At 48.4% G+C, this 8061-nt stretch overlaps 2 non-coding genes across 2 annotated transcripts in view; both read left to right on the top strand.

Annotated features, from left to right (window-relative positions):
* The first annotated feature begins 7083 nt into the window (after positions 1–7083).
* On the top strand, positions 7084–7238 carry LOC131270343 (5.8S ribosomal RNA). The gene has a single exon (XR_009179441.1). It is a non-coding gene; the product is annotated as a 5.8S ribosomal RNA (ribosomal RNA).
* Positions 7239–7725: 487 nt separating this feature from the next.
* The window catches only part of LOC131270346 (large subunit ribosomal RNA), a 4089-nt gene continuing 3753 nt past the window's right edge, over positions 7726–8061 (top strand). Inside the window, exon 1 of the ribosomal RNA XR_009179444.1 lies at positions 7726–8061. This exon is cut by the window's right edge and continues 3753 nt beyond it. This is a non-coding gene — a ribosomal RNA (large subunit ribosomal RNA).

The following is an 8061-nucleotide window of genomic DNA, read 5'->3' as shown; positions in this document are numbered from 1 at the left end:
AGTGAGGTCTTTGGAGATGATCGTTCGCTGGATCCTCGTGAACCGCGTCTGCTTTATCGAAGTTGACCGAACTTGATGATTTAGAGGAAGTAAAAGTCGTAACAAGGTTTCCGTAGGTGAACCTGCGGAAGGATCATTAGTGGCCAAGTGATCCTTCCAGAAGTCCGAACCTGCGGGTTGAGACTTCGGCACAAGTTGCCATATGATAATTGACGAAACACTATAGAAGTCCGAACCTGCGGGTTGAGACTTCGGCACAAGTTGCCATATGATAATTGACGAAACACTATAGAAGTCCGAACCTGCGGGTTGAGACTTCGGCACAAGTTGCCTTATACATGACTTCGAACAAATACACAAGTCCGAACCTGCGGGTTGAGACTTAGGCACAAGTTGCCTTATACATGACTTCGAACAAATACACAAGTCCGAACTTGCGGGTTGAGACTTAGGCACAAGTTGCCTTATACATACATTGGCCAAATAAACAGAAGTCCGAACCTGCGGGTTGAGACTTAGGCACAAGTTGCCATATTATATTCGATCAAACACTAAGTAGTCCGAACCTGCGGGTTGAGACTCAAGACCGTAACAAGATGTCACTATACAAGTCCGAACCTAAGGGTTGAGACTTAATGCGATCTAGATACCAAGTTGACATCCAATACCTGTTGAGCAAAACCAAAGATTCCCTGTTCTCGAATGAATACACTATATAACAGGGAATCATGAAGAAATCAAGCAAGCGTGAAACAAAGTCATCACTTGGGCATGCTCGATAGCCAACCACATGACCTTAACCTAAGAGAGCATGCAAACCACATGATACCTATAAACGATTAACCCGCCCTAGTTCAATCGTTCACCAAGTGATGACTTCAGTATGGCTAAGAGAAAAACTTTTAAATGGGAAAAACTCTAAGTCCGAACCTCCGGGTTGAGACTTCCGCGTCGGAGGTGGGCGCACCTCCTATCCGAAAGATGGTGAATCAGGGGTGTTCGATCAGCAATGGTCGGATGCCCCGTCGTAGTCCAACTATGACAATCAAAGTCAAGACCTCCGGGTTGAGACTTTCCGCGAGTACAAGCATAAAGGAACACGGACCAAGCCGTACCGAGAGAATCGGTACTAGAGCCCTCGTGGTTCTACATTGAGAGAGCCCTCGTGGTTCTCATTAGGGGCTTTATGCAAGTCGTACTCAATACTGTGGTGTGAAGTATAAAGTATAGTCTTCGCCTGGTCCACGCTGCTTCGGCGGTCCTGGGTAAGATAGTTCATTCTAGCTTGCCCTATAGTGGAATGAGGACACTTAATGCTTCGTCTTTTAGCGGCGGCTAGACTCCTCCTCACGGGGAACGAGTTGACGCACACAGCGGCGGCTTACGCACTATGGCAATCATGGATGCCTGAAGATTCCGTGAAGTTCTCCCCTGGTCCACGCTGCCTCGGCAGTCCTGGGTAAAATGGAATATTTCCAGCTTGCCCTATAGTGGAAGAGGACTATCCAACAATACAAAGTCAAGACCTCCGGGTTGAGACTTTCCGCGTCGGTGGTGTCGCGCACCGCCTATCCGAAAGATGGTGTAACAGGGGTGTTCGATCAGCAATGGTCGGATGCCCCGTCATAGTCCAACTATGACAACCAAAGTCAAGACCTCCGGGTTGAGACTTTCCGCGTCCGGAGGTACGCGTACCGCCTACCCGAAAGATGGTGTGCTTCTGGGGTATTCGATGAGTCGGATACCCCGTCGTAGTCCAACTATGACAATCAAAGTCAAGACCTCCGGGTTGAGACTTCCGCGTCCGGAGGTACGCGTACCGCCTACCCGAAAGATGGTGTGCTTCTGGGGTATTCGATGAGTCGGATACCCCGTCGTAGTCCAACTATGACAATCAAAGTCAAGACCTCCGGGTTGAGACTTCCGCGTCCGGAGGTACGCGTACCGCCTACCCGAAAGATGGTGAATCAGGGGTGTTCGATCAGCAATGGTCGGATGCCCCGTCGTAGTCCAACTATGACAATCAAAGTCAAGACCTCCGGGTTGAGACTTTCTAAGAGTACAAGCATAAAGGAACACGGACCAAGCCGTACCGAGAGAATCGGTACTAGAGCCCTTGTGGTTCTACATTGAGAGAGCCCTCGTGGTTCTCATTAGGGGCTTTATGCAAGAAGTACTCAATACTGTGGTGTGAAGTATAAAGTATAGAGTCCTCCACTGGTCCACGCTGCTCCGGCGGTCCTGGGTAAGATAGTTCATTCTAGCTTGCCCTATGTGGAAGAGGACTCAATACCCTACCTGTTGAGCTTGAAACAAAGTCATCACTTGGGCATGCTCATATTGCCATACACAATTACATTATATTCGAATGAGCATGCAAGCGACCCTATATAGACCGAACCAAAACGATAGATACCGCCGTAGTTCACCCCCACCAAGTGATGACTTCAGTATGGCTAGTGTGTGAAGTATAAAGTATAGTCCTCCCCTGGTCCACACTGCTTCGGCGGTCCTGGGTAAGATAGTTAGTTCTAGCTTGCCCTATGTGGAAGAGGACACAATACTTAATACTTAGAGTACAAGCATAAAGGAACACGGACCAAGCCGTACCGAGAGAATCGGTACTAGAGCCCTCGCGGTTCTACATTGTGAGCCCTCGTGGTTCAAACTAGATACTTTATGCAAGGCGTACTCAAAACTGTGGTGTGAAGTATAAAGTATAGTCCTCATCTGGTCCACGCTGCTTCGGCGGTCCTGGGTAAGATAGTTAATTCTAGCTTGCCCTATGTGGAAGAGGACACAATACTTAATACTGTGGTGTAATGGACATGGTATAGTCCTCCACTGGTCCACGCTGCTCCGGCGGTCCTGGGTAAGATAGTTCATTCTAGCTTGCCCTATGTGGAAGAGGACTCAATACCCTACCTGTTGAGCTTGAAACAAAGTCATCACTTGGGCATGCTCATATTGCCATACAATATTCCATTATCTACTAATGAGCATGCAGCTATATGATTATAACCTGTAAACGATTACCCCGCCGTAGTTCAGCGCTTCAACCAAGTGATGACTTCAGTATGGCTAGTGTGTGAAGTATAAAGTATAGTCCTCCCCTGGTCCACACTGCTTCGGCGGTCCTGGGTAAGATAGTTAGTTCTAGCTTGCCCTATGTGGAAGAGGACACCATACTTAATACTGTGGTGTAATGAACAAAGTATAGTCCTCCACTGGTCCACGCTGCTTTGCAGTCCTGGGTAAGATAGTTAATTCTAGCTTGCCCTATGTGGAAGAGGGCATACAAGACAAAGTATAGTTCTCCCCTGGTCCACGCTGCTTCGGCGGTCCTGGGTAAGATAGTTAATTCTAGCTTGCCCTATGTGGAAGAGAGCATACATGAACCAAGAACGAAGGTTATGATCGAGGAATGATTCGACAACTAACCGATGGTATGAAATGTGAAGAATTCAAGCAAGCACACAATCAAGTCATCACTTGGGCATGCTCGATAGCCAACCTCATGACATTAACCTAGTAGAGCATGCGAAAACCAATATATATGTAAACGATGCCCCTCCCTAGTTCAGCGCTTCAACCAAGTGATGACTTCAGAATGGCTAAATCAAATCGGTTCAAAACATACCATCGGTACCCTATTGAAACACACAAGTCGATATCAAACCTCATGATTGTGTAGTCCTCCACTGGTCCACGCCGCTTCGGCGGTCCTGGGTAAGATAGTTCATTCTAGCTTGCCCTATGTGGAAGAGGGCACATTACTCAATACTGTGGTGTTATGAACAAAGTATAGTCCTCCACTGGTCCACGCTGCTCCGGCGGTCCTGGGTAAGATAGTTCATTCTAGCTTGCCCTATGTGGAAGAGGGCATACAAGACAAAGTATAGTTCTCCCCTGGTCCACGCTGCTTCGGCGGTCCTGGGTAAGATAGTTAATTCTAGCTTGCCCTATGTGGAAGAGAGCATACATGAACCAAGAACGAAGGTTATGATCGAGGAATGATTCGACAACTAACCGATGGTATGAAATGTGAAGAATTCAAGCAAGCACACAATCAAGTCATCACTTGGGCATGCTCGATAGCCAACCTCATGACATTAACCTAGTAGAGCATGCGAAAACCAATATATATGTAAACGATGCCCCTCCCTAGTTCAGCGCTTCAACCAAGTGATGACTTCAGAATGGCTAAATCAAATCGGTTCAAAACATACCATCGGTACCCTATTGAAACACACAAGTCGATATCAAACCTCATGATTGTGTAGTCCTCCACTGGTCCACGCCGCTTCGGCCGTCCTGGGTAAAATGGAACATTCCAGCTTGCCCTATGTGGAAGAGGGCACATTACTCAATACTGTGGTGTGAAGTATAAAGTTCAGTTCTCCCCTGGTCCACGCTGCTTCGGCGGTCCTGGGTAAGATAGTTCATTCTAGCTTGCCCTATGTGGAAGAGGGCATACAAGACAAAGTATAGTTCTCCCCTGGTCCACGCTGCTTCGGCGGTCCTGGGTAAGATAGTTCATTCTAGCTTGCCCTATGTGGAAGAGGGCACATTACTCAATACTGTGGTGTTATGAACAAAGTATAGTCCTCCACTGGTCCACGCTGCTCCGGCGGTCCTGGGTAAGATAGTTCATTCTAGCTTGCCCTATGTGGAAGAGGGCATACAAGACAAAGTATAGTTCTCCCCTGGTCCACGCTGCTTCGGCGGTCCTGGGTAAGATAGTTAATTCTAGCTTGCCCTATGTGGAAGAGAGCATACATGAACCAAGAACGAAGGTTATGATCGAGGAATGATTCGACAACTAACCGATGGTATGAAATGTGAAGAATTCAAGCAAGCACACAATCAAGTCATCACTTGGGCATGCTCGATAGCCAACCTCATGACATTAACCTAGTAGAGCATGCGAAAACCAATATATATGTAAACGATGCCCCTCCCTAGTTCAGCGCTTCAACCAAGTGATGACTTCAGAATGGCTAAATCAAATCGGTTCAAAACATACCATCGGTACCCTATTGAAACACACAAGTCGATATCAAACCTCATGATTGTGTAGTCCTCCACTGGTCCACGCCGCTTCGGCCGTCCTGGGTAAAATGGAACATTCCAGCTTGCCCTATGTGGAAGAGGGCACATTACTCAATACTGTGGTGTTATGAACAAAGTATAGTCCTCCACTGGTCCACGCTGCTTCGGCGGTCCTGGGTAAGATAGTTAGTTCTAGCTTGCCCTATGTGGAAGAGGGCATACAAGACAAAGTATAGTTCTCCCCTGGTCCACGCTGCTTCGGCGGTCCTGGGTAAGATAGTTCATTCTAGCTTGCCCTATGTGGAAGAGGGCACATTACTCAATACTGTGGTGTTATGAACAAAGTATAGTCCTCCACTGGTCCACGCTGCTCCGGCGGTCCTGGGTAAGATAGTTCATTCTAGCTTGCCCTATGTGGAAGAGGGCATACAAGACAAAGTATAGTTCTCCCCTGGTCCACGCTGCTTCGGCGGTCCTGGGTAAGATAGTTAATTCTAGCTTGCCCTATGTGGAAGAGAGCATACATGAACCAAGAACGAAGGTTATGATCGAGGAATGATTCGACAACTAACCGATGGTATGAAATGTGAAGAATTCAAGCAAGCACACAATCAAGTCATCACTTGGGCATGCTCGATAGCCAACCCTATGACATTAACCTAGTAGAGCATGCGAAAACCAATATATATGTAAACGATGCCCCTCCCTAGTTCAGCGCTTCAACCAAGTGATGACTTCAGAATGGCTAAATCAAATCGGTTCAAAACATACCATCGGTACCCTATTGAAACACACAAGTCGATATCAAACCTCATGATTGTGTAGTCCTCCACTGGTCCACGCCGCTTCGGCCGTCCTGGGTAAAATGGAACATTCCAGCTTGCCCTATGTGGAAGAGGGCACATTACTCAATACTGTGGTGTGAAGTATAAAGTTCAGTTCTCCCCTGGTCCACGCTGCTTCGGCGGTCCTGGGTAAGATAGTTCATTCTAGCTTGCCCTATGTGGAAGAGGACACTTCATACTTCGTCTCTAAGCGGCGGCTTGACTCCTCCCTACGGGGAACGGGTTTACGCGCACAGCGGCGGCTTACGCACTATGGCAGTCATGGATGCCTTACGTTTCTATGAAAAGTGTGTTCCTCCCCTGGTCCACGCTGCTTCGGCAGTCCTGGGTAAGATAGTTAGTTCTAGCTTGCCCTATGTGGAAGAGGACACGAAGACTTACTGTGGTGTGAAGCATAAAGTTCAGTTCTCCCCTGGTCCACGCCGCTTCGGCCGTCCTGGGTAAAATGGATTCATCCAGCTTGCCCTATGTGGAATGAGGACACTTTATGTTTCGTCTCTAAGCGGCGGCTTGCTCCTCCCTACGGGGAACGGGTATACGCGCACAGCGGCGGCTTACGTTATGGCAGTCATGGATGCCTTACGTTTCCATGAAAAGTGTGTTCCTCCCCTGGTCCACGCTGCTTCGGCAGTCCTGGGTAAGATAGTTAGTTCTAGCTTGCCCTATGTGGAAGAGGACACGTAGACTTACTGTGGTGTGAAGTATAAGGTTCAGTTCTCCCCTGGTCCACGCCGCTTCGGCCGTCCTGGGTAAAATGGATTCATCCAGCTTGCCCTATGTGGAATGAGGACACTTTATGTTTCGTCTCTAAGCGGCGGCTTGCTCCTCCCTACGGGGAACGGGTATACGCGCACAGCGGCGGCTTACGTTATGGCAGTCATGGATGCCTTACGTTTCCATGAAAAGTGTGTTCCTCCCCTGGTCCACGCTGCTTCGGCAGTCCTGGGTAAGATAGTTAGTTCTAGCTTGCCCTATGTGGAAGAGGACACGTAGACTTACTGTGGTGTGAAGTATAAGGTTCAGTTCTCCCCTGGTCCACGCCGCTTCGGCCGTCCTGGGTAAAATGGATTCATCCAGCTTGCCCTATGTGGAATGAGGACACTTTATGCTTCGTCTCTAAGCGGCGGCTTGCTCCTCCCTACGGGGAACGGGTATACGCGCACAGCGGCGGCTTACGCAAGTTAGTCACCCTCGGCAGTGGATCACTCGGCTCATGGATCGATGAAGACCGCAGCTAACTGCGCGTCATAATGTGAACTGCAGGACACATGAACATTGATAAGTTGAACGCATATTGCACGTCGTGGGAACCTACCATGATGTACAGATGACTGAGCGCTTATATTTGAGAAATGTATCGCATACATTTAACTACGCCGTGACACCCGTCACGAGACGTGCACCATGATGTTAACTAGGGTCGCGACGACCCGCTAGCATTAAAGAACCCGTGGTTTACAATATACTGGCATTGGAATTCGAAGTATTTAGAGCGTCCGTGTTCCCGCGTGAGGCGGAAGTACGAGGAGAAGGCGTGCTTGTGGTGTCTGTGGTGGTGTTTACTGATGTCTAGCTTCAGCTTATTTATTTATTTAAATAGAAGCGAAGATGTCAAAGTAGCGTCGAAGCAGCAGCGGTAGCACAAATGATTCAAGTATGGAAGTTGACCAAAGGAACACAAACAAACTAGCGTATGGGCAATGGAAGGTATCAGTGAGTTAAACCACACGCGGGCTAACAGCCCGTTAACCGAGTCCAACGGTACATATTGGACATTGAAACAAAGTAGTCGCAAGCCAGATGTGACGATAACAACCGCAAGGTACATAAGCCTCAGTTCATGTGTGACAACCCCCTGAATTTAAGCATATTAATAAGGGGAGGAAAAGAAACCAACCGGGATTCCCTGAGTAGCTGCGAGCGAAACGGGAGAAGCTCAGCACGTAGGGGTGGCGGCCAGTCCGTCTATCCGATTCCGTGTACTGGTGCGTCTCACTATCCGTCATCTTAGCGCTTTTCAAGTCCAACTTGAATGTGGCTCAGAACCCATAGAGGGTGATAGGCCCGTAGAACAGCGCCCGTTGGATGATGGACCGAGCGTGCCATGGAGTCGTGTTGCTTGATAGTGCAGCACTAAGTGGGAGGTAAACTCCTTCTAAAGCTA

Source organism: Anopheles coustani (genome assembly GCF_943734705.1).
Source record: "Anopheles coustani chromosome X unlocalized genomic scaffold, idAnoCousDA_361_x.2 X_unloc_23, whole genome shotgun sequence".
NCBI classification, from domain to species: domain Eukaryota; kingdom Metazoa; phylum Arthropoda; class Insecta; order Diptera; family Culicidae; genus Anopheles; species Anopheles coustani.
Note: the sequence above shows the minus strand (reverse complement) of the source record. Positions and strands in the feature narration are given on the sequence as shown.